The sequence below is a fragment of the Lactuca virosa genome, chromosome 4, assembly GCF_052849685.1.
Source record: "Lactuca virosa cultivar CGN04683 chromosome 4, Lactuca_virosa_CGN04683_v6, whole genome shotgun sequence".
Taxonomy (NCBI): Eukaryota; Viridiplantae; Streptophyta; class Magnoliopsida; order Asterales; family Asteraceae; genus Lactuca; species Lactuca virosa.
The window spans coordinates 83,322,303-83,336,389 of NC_136429.1; the positions used below are offsets into that span (position 1 = coordinate 83,322,303).

The window sequence follows — 14,087 nt, forward strand, 5'->3', positions numbered from 1 at the left end:
CAATCCTAACTAAATCTACGCGGATCTATAGGTTCCCGTACTTTGGTCGTTCCGCCATCAACCCTAACTCAATCTATACGGGTCTATAGGCTCCCGTACTTTGGTCGTTCCGCCATCAACCCTAACTCAATCTATGCAGGTCTATAGGCTTCCATACTTTGGTCATTCTGCCATCAACCATAACTCAATCTATATGGGTCTATCGGCTCTTGTACTTTACTAGGAAAGTCATTAATTGTTTGTCATTAAACCATTACTTTTTCAATTTAAAAAATCGTTATTCACTAGTCATATACCATACGTCGTGGAAATTCTATAAAATAAAAGGACAACAACGACGTGACTTTTTGTATGTAATTTTCTCTAATAATATTGTTAGTCACACCCCCCCCCCCCCCCTTCCCCACCCACTAGAGGTGCACATTTGGTTGGGGGCGTCAAGTAAACCCAGAGTGGGTTTTGACTAGTCAACATGCCAAGTCTATCGTCGACTCCAGGGTGTCAATCAATGAGCGGCATAACAAAAATATATGACACTGAACGAAATTTAGATGAAATTGAAATTTAAATTCATGTTACTGCGTCTGTTGTAAAAAACACAATGTCGTGTCATATTCTTTTTCAAAATCTACACAATAATAACATGTGTTTATGTGTTTGTCAATTTTTTTTCTTCTTATTGTCATGTTTTTGTATGAACTAAATAAAGTAATATGGTTATTTTATGTCATCTTTGCTATTTTGCCATGTTCCAGTTGAATCGTTTTATGTTAGCTCATTATAACACATCTTGTCGTCAGGGCCGGTCCTGAGGAATGAAATATCCTTAAAGGCCCAGGACAAGCCAAAAAAGATGGGCCCTTATCGTTATTATAAGTTTTTATTTTTAAATAAAAATATATAATAAAAAATTATACCCTGTGCAGCTACCCATTCCCCCTCCCCCCCCCCCCCCCCCCCCAACGCCCCCATGCTTGTCGCAATCATGTTACATAAAAAAAATTGTCCTAGTTGTGATGTGTTACTATCATGTTAGAGAAATACACGTCACATTTCCCCAATTTGACATCAGTAGCTTCAACGGGACAATTTCATATGTATGCACATTCGTTAACCGAACTATACCGACTTTTATGGGGCTTAATCGAGATCGTGTTGTTGGGCCAGGCCGGTTTGGGGCTTCTTGATTTAAAAAAACCATCCAAGCCTGTAAACCAAAATACTTGTATGTAGATTAAAGTCATTAAGCTAAGGATGTCATCAAGGCAACAATCATGAGTTGAGGAAAACTTTGAAAACTAAATACGAATTAAACATATAAATATACAAATATACGTACATCAATTCACATTTGAGCAATATCAAAACGTACCATAAAACCCTTATTCCACACATCTAACCTACTTCTATATTTGTTATTATCTTTTTGTAGACTATGGTTAGTTTATTATAAGCTGTACAAAGAATTTAATATTGTTTTTATACATGGTACTTGTATATTTAACAAACCCGTTACTTTTAAAAGGGATCAACTCAAATATGAAACAAAATAATTCATGACGGAAAGCCACCATAAGTTCAATCCGTGTAAGATGAACGACAAATATAAAAAAATATTTGGCCATTATACAAACATACAATTAATGAACAAAAAAGGTGATTCGAAGTTCCATAAAAATCTCATCCTATGGTTGTCCCTTTCTTTTGATTTGTTATTGTTTAAAAAAAGGTCATGCTATATTAAAAAAAATGGTAAGCCATTAAAAGGACCTACATACAAAAAATAATCACAGGTCATTAGGTAAGAATAAAATCATCCATAGTCACTGTCCCTATCTGTGACACCATTCACTTGATATTATTTTCAATTTACATCAACTGACAAAGAAAGGTCCTTCATAAAAAAAAGGAGAGGTATAATTGATAGATTTACCACTTGAAGCAAATGCTGAGTGACAACAAAAAGTTTTAAAGAATAAATTTAAAAATCCCAATCAACGAATTTTGCTTCTCAATATCTTGAAAAAGATTGTTCCAACATATGCAAAGATAAAAAGAAAGTTAAGAGTGGTAAAAAGTCATGAGTATCACTCATGTAAGACCACATGTTTGCAGAAAAAAACACGTCTGTGTTCTTTGTAACATCATATCCCACGTACTTTAACCAAGGGCCAATCCACAACTCTGGTTTGAAAAACACTTTTTTGCCATATAAACTTGGATCTAGAAAAAAAAAATATAATATTCCTTTCTTGTCTTTTCACGGGACACCCATTTCATCTCACCAAAATCTAGTTCATAAAAGTCACACGAATCTTTTGAAAAATAGTGCCTCATATAAAGTTTTTCACCCGAACTTAGAAACGTATTATAACCATTTGGATCCGGAAGATTCTTGGTTTCAAGTTGTTGGGTTTTAATCTTGAAAGTGTCAATGGTAGTAGCTTGAAAGTGTCAATGAAGGACCGGGTATTAGGGAGTATTAGAAAGTTGGATGGTTGCTGGAAAGGTGGGCACGTGAGTTTACTATTTCCTCCTAGAGTTTAGCATGTACTAGCTATAAATAGTCTCATATCTATTGAATAATGGGAGCAGTTTTTCTGAGTCAAGAACACTTCTTTTCTCTATATATTTCTCATATATTAAACAGAGGGTATTTTCTTTAGTTTGTGAGTGAGAAGAGTGGGACGTGATCCAACACAAGTAACATCAATTTGGGATGTGGATTGAGTCTCATTTCACATAATTGAAATCTATCTCTTGTTATTTCACTATAGTTTACGGTATATATCTTCCCCTTGAAAGCATGAAATTCATCGATAGAGAAAGGGGAGGAGACAAGATTCCATGCTCCTTTACCCGCTATTGAGGACCATATTTCATAGTCGAGTCTATTTTCCACAGTCAATACCCATCCAGGTATTGAAGGTGAAAAGATAAGAATAAGCCTAACTCCTTCATACTCAAAAGCATCGAAATCAAAGGGGCCATTCGAAAAATGAAGTTGATGCCTCGTGATAGGATTCACAAGCCAAAAGCCACGCGTTTCCCTCCCATAAAACGCCAACCACAAGTTAACCCAACAAAATTCCGGCCAACCAAACGGGGAAGAATGGTTTTGAACTTTCTTCCATCAAAGTCCACTAGATAAAGGCAACGCTCTTCTTTGTCATCAGTAGAGATCCGCATGGACAGAGGTGGTCGATCCGCATGGACAGAGGTGGTCTGGACACCATAAACCTCTTCCAGTTGGAGAGTGCGAATGACCTCCATGACTTACAAACTCCAATGAATGCAACAAAATCAACAACTCCCAGTCGCTTCATAACTAAATAAAGCAAATCATGGTTAAGTTCTAACTCACCGCTGTCACAAGTCTCATCATGACTCTCATCTCTAGTCATACTACACCTACAACTTAAATGCAAATCTTTATCATATTTTTGGGAATAAATTCCGCAACATTTTCTTCAAAAAGGTACTTTGATTTTTATATAAAGCATAAACAAAATCGATCTTTTATGGCCGTGAAATTGGGGATGTCAGATTACCCACTTGTACATACCTTGCTCATAGAGGCATAAACGTAGGATTTGGCCTCTGTCCCATCTGTAAAGTGTTCCCGAAAAATGAGAATCACCTATTTTTGGAATGTTCTATGGTAAACGAAGTAGCAGCTCACATAAACCTCTAGTGGCCGATTATCCCCATCAATGCACAGTCAATCGATGAGATGCTTGATATCACTTCTGGTTCGTTATGAAGAATCATGATGGGGAGTGTGAAGTCTGTTGTTAATTTTGCTCTTATTTGGATCCTTTCACTACAAGAAAAATCATAAATAGCTACGGAAAGTTACTATGAAATCAAAATTCGTTGCTATTTTACTACGGAATATGCTACGAAACGACTTGTCGTAGCTATTTTGCTACATAAATGGTTACGGAATTGCATTATGTAGCTAAATCTTAAGTAGCTACGTAAAATTGTTACAAAATCTAAATTTATAGTTATTTTACTACGGAATATGTTACAAAATGGTTGGTTGTAACTAATTTGCTACGGAAATGGCTACGGAATTGCATTCCGTAGCTAAATCTTGAATAATTGCTACAAAATTAAAATCCGTAGCTAGTTTACTACAAATAATGCTACAATTTTTTTGGTTGTAGCTAGTTCTCTATGAAACTTGTTACAAAATCCATGTATGTAGCTAGTTGGCTACATAATTGGCTACGAAATAAAAATACGTAGCTAGTTAGCTATGGAATTGGGATCCGTAGCTATTTTGCTAGGAAAATTTGCTACAAAATAAAATTTTGTAGCTAATCTATTATGCAACTTGTTACAAAAAGGTGAATTTGCAAAATAGCTACGAAATCAAAATCCATAAGTATTTGGCTACGGAAAATTCCGTAGTCAAGTAGTTACGAAATATGTTTCTGTAGCAAAATATATAAGATTATTGAAAAAAAATATATTAAAAATACACAATTATCTTTGAAAACTCAACAACAAAAATAAAATATTATTTTTAATTGTTTTGAAAATTTAATTATAATATAATTTCTACATTATAAATATTCTGTAATTTTTAGATTTTGATGACATACATTTGTTAATTTTCGTATAATAATATTATCCCCATATTTTTTAGGCTTTGAAAATTATTACTCCTAAATCAAAATTTATTTACCCTCACCTTTTTCTAAAAAAGATTTTTAATTTGTTTTATTTTGGTTTTTTAGTAAAAAAAAGAAAAGAGAGAGAATCCTTTGATGAACTTGAGCCATTTGTTTCAATGTTTTATTAAGGGTAAATTAGTAAATCCATACAAATCTACTTCCTCCCAACCCCAAACTAGAGGTATCACGTTCTTATCCCGTTCAAAAATATTTCGTTTTTAATATACTTTATCACTTTTCATTTAATGCCCCTTATTTTCTATTAAAGTAACAAAATCTACCTTCCGTTTTCCACTTTATAGTTTTTATTTTACTGTTTTGTTTATTAATTTGTTTTATTAACTAAACTTATTTTTTGTATATATAAAATAAAACACATGGTAATTATTATTATTTTCAACATTGTCTCTTTTTAATGATTGAGAATTTTAAAGTGCTCGACACCAAATAAAAAATGTTAAAACTTTCTTAACCATATAACAAAAAATAGTAAAGTTTAAAGTAAATACTATAGAACATTAAGGGTGTATTTTGAAAAATCTTTGCAAGTTGAGGGACAAATTAATCGATTGGACATTAAAACCCTTGACTGTTGTTTGTAGAATTAATTTTATCTTGTCATTAGACCTTTATATACGAATCCTTCGTGCATATAGGAGTACCCAAAAAATTTTGACGAGTCTTATTAAGGGAAAATGGGTGAGATCACATGACCCAAATAAGTTTTCTTCCCCAAATCAGAGGTATCCGGATCAAACTTTTCAATCGCCGATCGCATTCCTCATTCCCCAAACGGTTTATCGATCGGAGCTCCTCTCACTCTCATTTGCTTTGTCGTTCGCCGCCTGCTCCGTCAACCGGTAGATTTTTCTCGATCGTCTTCATCCCTACTAGGTAACATTCTTCTCTCTTCTTTTTGCTCCATTTTCTCTTTCTACCATCCAATGACTCAAAGGATATTGATCTCTCCATTAGATTATTCAACATAAATAAGTCATAAGTTTCTTATATGCTCAAATGGTAAGAAGAATCATGCATTGTGAACGAATGACGATCTGTTTCATTCACTGATTTACATTATTTAACCAACGATCATATAGACCCGTACCTCATACTTGTCATCCAATTTTTGTTTTTAATTTGACAGTTACAGAGCTTAACGCCGGTATCTTTTAACTTATCACTGATTCAAAAACCCTAGAAATCAACTCTTAGTAGCGTTCTCCTGTTGTAAATTTATTTGTTTTGCAATCGATTATCTACTTGCAATACAGATTGATTGAACAGTTCTTAACTTTTATGTGGTAGTGGAGAAAATCAATCGATTGAGTCATATTGTTTGCCAATTTAGTGATTTCACGCTTGAGATCTTTTACCATGTTTAATCAATCGATTGAGTCATATTGATTATAGTCTTCTGAGATCTTTTACCATGTTTAATCGTCAAATCAATGTCTCTTGGACTTGTAGCTATTTTTGTACTGCATTCACCGTTCCTAACTATAGTCCATTTCTGTAATTTGTGAGGATACATGTGATTTTTTACTTCTTATTTTGGGATAATTATTAGTACACCATTTGGTTCAATGCTTTTGCTAGGACTTGCTGTGTGAAAACAGTTCGCTGCTCAAAACAAGCTGAACAAGCATCCATTATCTGCAAAAAGTTTGAAAAATGGCTCATGGATGAGCAGAGCATGCCTTTTTTAGTGGAACACCATCCTTCTCAAGGCTAATGTCATGGATGAGCAGAGCATGCCTTTTTTAGTGGAACACCATCCTTCTCAAGGCTAATGTCATGGATTGCCACCAATACTTCTGCTGGTGTCAGTGCGGGCCCCATATGAGCTGAACCCTGCTCACACCAACAACAAAATTTTTAGGTAAAACTATTTTCTATTCTATTATTATTATACTACTTCATCTTCAGTTATACTTAATGTGGAACCACAAAAAAATTGAAACCTGCAGTATGTGGGCCAGTGCTGTCTGAAACTTGTCCAATGGAAGCTGAACAAGAGGTGGGAAAATAGGCAAAACCTCATTCTATTTCTATGATTTCTGCAGGGATTGTGGGAAACAAGTTTACTTCGGTATTTAAGAAATTATACGTAGCATTGAAATTCCATTCTATTTCAATATGTATATGAATCTGTTTAATTATATTTATTTAAATTCTATATATATATTCTTAATTATTTTTGTAGGTGGATTTGATATTGCACATGCTGCTGCTAGGTAAATATCTTCTACACTTTTTCAGTTTTCTGACATTAGTTTCATCATTTAATCATGTCAAATTTTATAAACCTGATATTTTTCTATAGGGCATATGATCGGGCTGCTATAAAATTTCGTGGTGTTGATGCTGATATTAATTTCAATATAAGCGATTACGAGGACGACTTGAATCAGGTTAATTTAACTAAATTTGATGTATAATCTAAAATTTGTTTCTTATAATTAGTTGAAAATCCCAATGAATATTCTGATAATTTATGTATATCTTATGTTACACAAATAAAAAACTTGACCAAGGAAGAGTTTGTGCATATACTTCGTCGTCAAAGCACTGGATTCTCAAGAGGAAGCTCAAAGTATAGAAGTGTTACCCTACACAAATGTGGTCGTTGGGAAGCTCGAATGGGCCAATTTCTTCGGAAAAAAGTGGGTTTTGTCATTTAGCGAGTTGGATCTGTGAAATTAATGATGATTTGATAGAATTAATTTTTTGCTGTTTAAATTTTGAAAAAAGTTGTAGATTTGTTATTTTTTCGAAAAAGTATATATAAAAAAAACTCTTATCTTATACTTATTAACTAAAAATATTGTAGAGGGGTGACGTTATTTATTGTCACAAGTTTTTGGTTTGCAGATATATCTATCTTGGATTGTTCGATAGTTGGTTATTTTTGGTTTTATATTAATTGTATTTTTGTAAATTGATATAATAAGTCAAATTAAATAACCGAATTTTATAGAAAAAATGGTATAGAACGATTGTTACGGAATTGACTACAAAAAAGTTGTTACGAAATTTGCTACGGAATGAAGGGCTACGGAATTTGTTACGGAACGAATGGCTACGGAATTTGCTACGGAACAATTAGTTACGGAATTTGCTATGGACCAAATGGCTACGGAATTTGCTACGGAACAATTAGCTACAGAATTTGCTATGGACCAAATGGCTACGGAATTTGCTACGGACCAAATGACTACAAAATTTGCTACGGAACAAAATAGATACGGAATTTGCTACAGAATTCATTGTTACGGAATTGTGATGGAAGTGTGTTGTAGTTGAAATGCTACGGATAGACGTCGTAGCAACGGCCAAGCTGAGGAGCGAGACTAAGGTCGACCGTTAGGTAAACATTTTGCTACAAGAAATCTTACTATGGAATCTCATTGGCAAATTCTGTAGCAACTTCCGTAGTTATTTAGGCTTAGCTACAGAATTACATCATTTTTCTACGGAATTTTTCCGTAGTTAAATCGAAATTTTCTTGTAGTGATAAATAATATTTGGCCATCATGCAAACATACAATTGAAAAAAAGATGATACAAAGTTTCATTAGTGCCATAAAAATCTTATCCTATCATTAATGTCCCATTCTTTTGATTTTTTAATGTTTTAACAAAATCATGGTTTGTTAGAAAAAAATATAGTATTAGGTAAGCAATTAAAAGAACCTACATACAAACAATAATGACAGGTCATTAGGTAGAACTAAAATCAATAATGGCAAAAGCACCGATTCCATAGTCACTATGCCTGTTTGCGACACCATTCACTTGATAACATTTTCAATTTACATATACTGACAAACAAAAACAAAAAGGCCTTCATCAAATAAAAGGGAGGTTAAAAATCCCAATCTGTAATGGTGCTTCTTCTCATTATCTTGAAAATGTTCCAACATATGCAAAGATAGAAACAAAGAGAGGAGACGAGTGCTAATAAATTATCACATGTGTATGAGATTAACATTCAAACATTTATGGGGTAAGTACCACATGTCTGCAATATAGAACCCGTCTTTTGTAATGTTCTTAGTGCCACCATATCTCTCGTGCTTTAACCAAGGGCCAGTCCAAGACTCTGGTTTAAAAGCACATGTTTGCCACATACGCCTGGAGCTAGAAAAGAATACATACTCTTCTCTTGTCTTTTCAAGGGACACCCATTTCATTTCACCAAAATCTAGTTGGTAAAAATCGTAACAATCTTCAAAAATATAGTGCATCATATAAAGGTTTTCACCCGAACTTACAAGCAACGGCGGCAGATCATTTGAGTCTGGAAAATTCTTGGTTTCAAGTAACGTTAATTTGGGATGTGGATCATCGAGTCTCATTTCGCTTAATGGAAATTTAGCTATTGATTTTTCACTATAGTTTAGGGTATACACCTTGTTGGGGTTGGAAAACTCTTCTATTAAACACGAAAATAGAATTACAATAGGAGGAGCAACTCTCACACTCAACTATTACAAAAAACCAACCCTCTCACTAACACTCTCACTCTAAGTGTTATACAATCTGTTTCTCTATGTTTTTGGGATGCATACAACTGAAGAATGAAGTCTCTATTTATAGTCTTGGCAGCCACCATTGTAGTTGCGTCTATTAATTGTGTTCATCATAGGGTGGGAAGAAAAACTTGTCCCGTAGGTTTCATTTTATCAACAATGATGGCTACTGTAGCTTTGGAGGCTTTGGAGGCTGGAACACAACAAATCTCCCCCTCCAGTCTCCGTCCAACAATCCTCATCCCAACTATGTCAGCACATAGTCTGTGTTTCTCTTGTGTCACCACCTTTGTCAACATGTCTGCAGGATTGTTATTGGTGTTGATTTTTAACAACTTCAATTCTCGTCCCTCAATTGCTTCTCTAAGCCAGTGATAACGTATATCAATATGTTTTGTACGGGAATGGTACATCGAGTTCTTACTCAGGTCCATAGCACTCTGACTATCGCAATGAATGATGTACTCTTATTGTGGAAAGCCTAATTCTTGAAGAAACCGTTTCATCCATATAAGCTCCTTCCCAGCTTCAACGGCAGCAATATACTCGGCTTCTGTTGTTGACAGTGCGACACACTTCTGTAACTTGGATTGCCACGAGATAGCTCCCCCTGCCAAAGTAAAAATGTAACTTGATGTAGATTTCCTACTATCAAGATCTCCTGCCATATCGGCATATGTATAACCTTCCACGATTGGCTTTGCTCCCCCGTAGCATAAACATAGTTTCGAACTACCCTTCAGGTATCGAAGTATCCATTTGACTGCTTCCCAATGTTGTTTTCCCGGATTAGCTAGATATCTACTCACAACACCGACAACATGAGCAATATCTGGTCTTGTACACACCATTGCATACATAAGACTTCCTACGGCTGAGGAATAGGGGACTGCCTTCATCTCTTCTTTTTCTTTCTCAGAAGATGGACAATTTTTCTTACTCAACTTGAAGTGGTTAGCCAAGGGCGTACCAACGGGCTTGGCATTTTCCATGTTGAACCTTTTGATCACACGTTCAACATACTCTTCCTGTGATAAGAACAATTTTCTTGATTTTCTATCACGGATAATTTTCATGCCCAATATCTGTTGTGCTTGGCCTAAGTCTTTCATATCAAAGAACTTAGACAAATCCTTCTTCAAGTTGTTGATCATCATTGCATCTTGGCCCACTATCAACATATCATCCACGTAGAGCAAAAGGATGACAAATTTCCCATCTGGAAACTTCTTCAGATAGACACAATGGTCTGCAACAGTTCTATTGTACTCATGATTCATCATAAATGAATCAAACTTCTTGTACCACTGCCTTGGGGCTTGCTTAAGACCATAAAGGCTCTTCTTTAATTTACAGACGAGATGCTCTTTCTTTGGGACTTTAAAGCCATCAGGTTGCTCCATGTATATTTCTTCATCCAAATCACCATGTAGAAAGGCTGTTTTCACATCCATCTGCTCAAGTTCAAGATCTAGACTGGCAACTAATCCGAGTACAACTCGAATAGACATCATCTTCACAACTGGCGAAAAAATTTCATCAAAGTCGATTCCTTCTTTTTGTTGGAAACCTTTGACAACGAGTCTCGCCTTATACTTCATAGTATTTCCCTTGCCGTCTTTCTTCAACTTGAAAACCCACTTGTTCTTCAAGGCTTTCTTTCCTTTGGGGAGGTTTACCAACTCATATGTTTGATTCTTCTACAAAGAATTCATTTCTTCTTCCATGGCCTTCTGCCAATTTGCTTTGTCAATATGAGATTGAGCTTCTTGAAAACTCTCTGGCTCCCCCTCACTAGTAAGAAGGATGTAGTTTGAAGTCGGATATCTTGTTGATGGAGCACGTACTCGTTCAGATCGTCTAACTTGAGTTCCTTCGTTTGCAACTTCTGGCAGTGGATCTGAATTATCCAGGGGTGGAAGCTCCCCCTCATCAACACCTTCTTGATATGCATCATCGACTTCTTCATCCACTTCTTCAGCGGAAACATCTTCTTTATTTTCAGATATTATATCTGAAACTTTGGAGCTTTGTTGCTTGTTAACCGGTGCCTTGAAATCATAATACTGGTTTTCATAGAAAACCACATCTCTACTTCGATTAAACTTCTTTAGTTCTGGGTCCCATAGCCTGTACCCGAACTCTTCATCTCCATATTCAATAAAGATGCATGGAGTGGATTTGAGGTCCAACTTCTTCCGCAGTTCACTTGATACATGTGCAAACGCCTTGCACCCAAATACTCTCAAGTGAGAATATGATATGTCTTTACCCGTCCATATCTTCTCCGGAACTTCAAAATTCAATGGAGCGGAAGGTGACCTATTTATTAGATAGCAAGATGTCAATACAGCTTCACCCCAGAATGGCTTTGGGAGTTTAGTCATGCTGAGCATGCATCGAACTTTCTCAACAATGGTGCGATTCATCCGTTCTGCTACACCATTGTGTTGTGGGGTTCGTGGGACAGTCTTTTCATGTCTGATACCATGTTCCGTGCAGTATTTAGAGAACTCACGGGAATAGTATTCGCCTCCATTATCTGATCGGAGACATTTTAGCTTCTTGCCTGTTTGTCTTTCCACCATTGCATGAAAAGCTTTGAAGCGGTCCAATACTTGGTCCTTCGTTCTCAAACAGTATGCCCATACCTTTCGTGACGCATCGTCAATGAATGTCACAAAATACCGACTTCCACCAAGAGATTCTACTTCAATGGGTCCACATACGTCGGAGTGGACAAGGCTCAGCAACTCAGAGCGATTCTTTCTTGTGGAGCTAAAGGAAACTCTGTGTTGTTTCCCGAATAGGCAGTATTTACAAGGATCCAAGGCAACATCTTTTGCCATTGAAATGGACTCCTTCTTTGCAAGAGTCGTCAATCCCTTCTCGCTCATGTGGCCTAGTCTTCTATGCCACAAGTTTGGTGATGTCTCTTCTTTAACAACATTGAGACTTGGTTGAAGCAACTTTGCATGACTTTTATAAAGAGTACCATCAAGTTTTCCTCTTGCAACAACCATAACACCTTTCAACAACTTCCAGGTGCCATTTTTGAATTGATTATCATATCCTTGGATGTCAAGAGCTCCAACTGAGATAAGATTCATTCTCAGCTCTGGGACATACCGAACATCTTTCAACACCAATGTACATCCAACATTGGTCTTTAAATGCACATCACCAATACCAGCAATGCTTGAGAAACTGGTGTTTCCCATCTTCACGGTACCATGGTCTCCGGGTTTATAAGTACTGAATAAATCCCGGTTTGGAGTCGAATGATATGATGCAGCGCTATCAATCACCCACTCATCATCATGAGTTTCAACATGTAGGCATGCTTCCTCCTCGTATGTAACAAGGGCAACGTCTTGTGTTATGGTGACCATGGTTTCACCATTCTCCCTGCTTGGATTCTGGCTTGTCTCGGGCTGCTCTCGTAAGAACATTCGGCAATCACTCCTTTTGTGGCCATAATAATTACAATGATTGCAATAGCCTTCGAACCATGTATTTGAAGATTTACCTCGCTCTCGCGATTTCCCTCGATCTCGTGATTTCCCACGATCTTGGGATCTTCCTCTACTTTGACCATGTCTACCTCTGCCTCTACCTTGACCTCGGCCTCCAGTTCTGTCTCCGCCTCTTTCTTTGTTTTCTGACACGAGGGCAAAAGACTGGTCTGTACCAGCTTCTTTCCTTCTGGCTTCCTCGTTCATTAGGGCATCTGTGACCATCTCCATTGCACTTTACCACCGGGGGCAGAATTGCTGAGAGTCACAACAAGCGTCTCCCAATTATCTGGTAGAGAACTCAAGAGCAATATGGCTTGTTCCTCGTGTTTGAGAACCCAATCAGCAGCACCGAGCTGGTTTACGAGATCCTGGAACTGACTCGTATGCTCGGTTATGGACGTACCACTTCGTAACTTGTGGTTTACAAGGCGCCTCATCAGCAAGGTCTTGTTGCGTGCCGTCCTTGCCTGATACATATTCTTGAGCTTCTCCCAAAGTTTGTACGCGTCTGTCTCTTGAGAGACATGATGAAAAACACTGTGGTCGATCCACTGTCGAATTTGTGCCACCGTTTTCCTGTTTATTCTCGTCCAAACTTCGTCTGTCTTTGTGTTGGGTTTGACGCCTTGCTTTTCTATAGGCTCTGCTAAATCTTTCAGATTAAGCAAATCTTCCATCCTTGGCTTCCACATGTTGTAATTTGTGGGCGTAAGTCGAACCATCGTAATCGTACTTGTAGATTCCATTGAAAATAATTGCAAATTTATTTTACAAATATTTCGAGGAAAAATTAGATAAAACCGAGCTCTCGGTTGGATTCGGAAGCGTCAAAAATGGTGGGGTAGAGTTTTTCGGGGTCAAAATATACTTTCTTGAAAAGTTATGTGTTAATTTGTAACTTTTCGGAATTATAGGAACTAAACTGTAATTTTCGCAGCTTACAGGGACTAATCTGAAACGTTTCTGCTAACCAGGGACCTTTCTGAAACTTTTCTGAAGTCTAGGGAGCAAACAGGTTACTTTCGGAACAAACAGGGACCGAACTGCAGTGTTTTAGAAACAGAGGGACCTGTTTGAAATTTTCGGAAACTTCAGGGGCTAAACTGAAAATATCTGAAACTCTGGTCAATGATGACGTCACTGATGACGTCACTCCTTCTTCTCCGGCGAGGCTTTCCGGCGATATTTTCCGGCGATTTTGACCAAACTTTGACCGACGTTTTGGAGGTCTTCCCGTGGTCAAAAAATTACGAAAAATATATTTTCGGAATCCTTGAAACAAGCCCTTTCCAACGGTGTACTCAAAAATGGATTTTGAGACAAAAAAAATTTGACGAAAAAACAGAGAA

The 14,087-nt window shown here is 36.7% G+C and overlaps 1 long non-coding RNA gene across 3 annotated transcripts; it reads left to right on the forward strand.

The window, feature by feature from the left end:
* The first annotated feature begins 5,132 nt into the window (after positions 1-5,132).
* Positions 5,133-7,378, forward strand: LOC145109858 (uncharacterized). Of its 3 annotated transcripts, none has more exons than XR_013709269.1 (6): positions 5,133-5,579; positions 6,285-6,567; positions 6,656-6,777; positions 6,892-6,922; positions 7,012-7,099; positions 7,223-7,378. It is a non-coding gene; the product is annotated as an uncharacterized LOC145109858 (long non-coding RNA). The 3 variants fall into 3 exon arrangements; XR_013709268.1 differs by having other exon boundaries at positions 6,656-6,705; XR_013709270.1 differs by having other exon boundaries at positions 6,656-6,705; positions 7,227-7,378.
* The last annotated feature ends 6,709 nt before the right edge of the window (positions 7,379-14,087 follow it).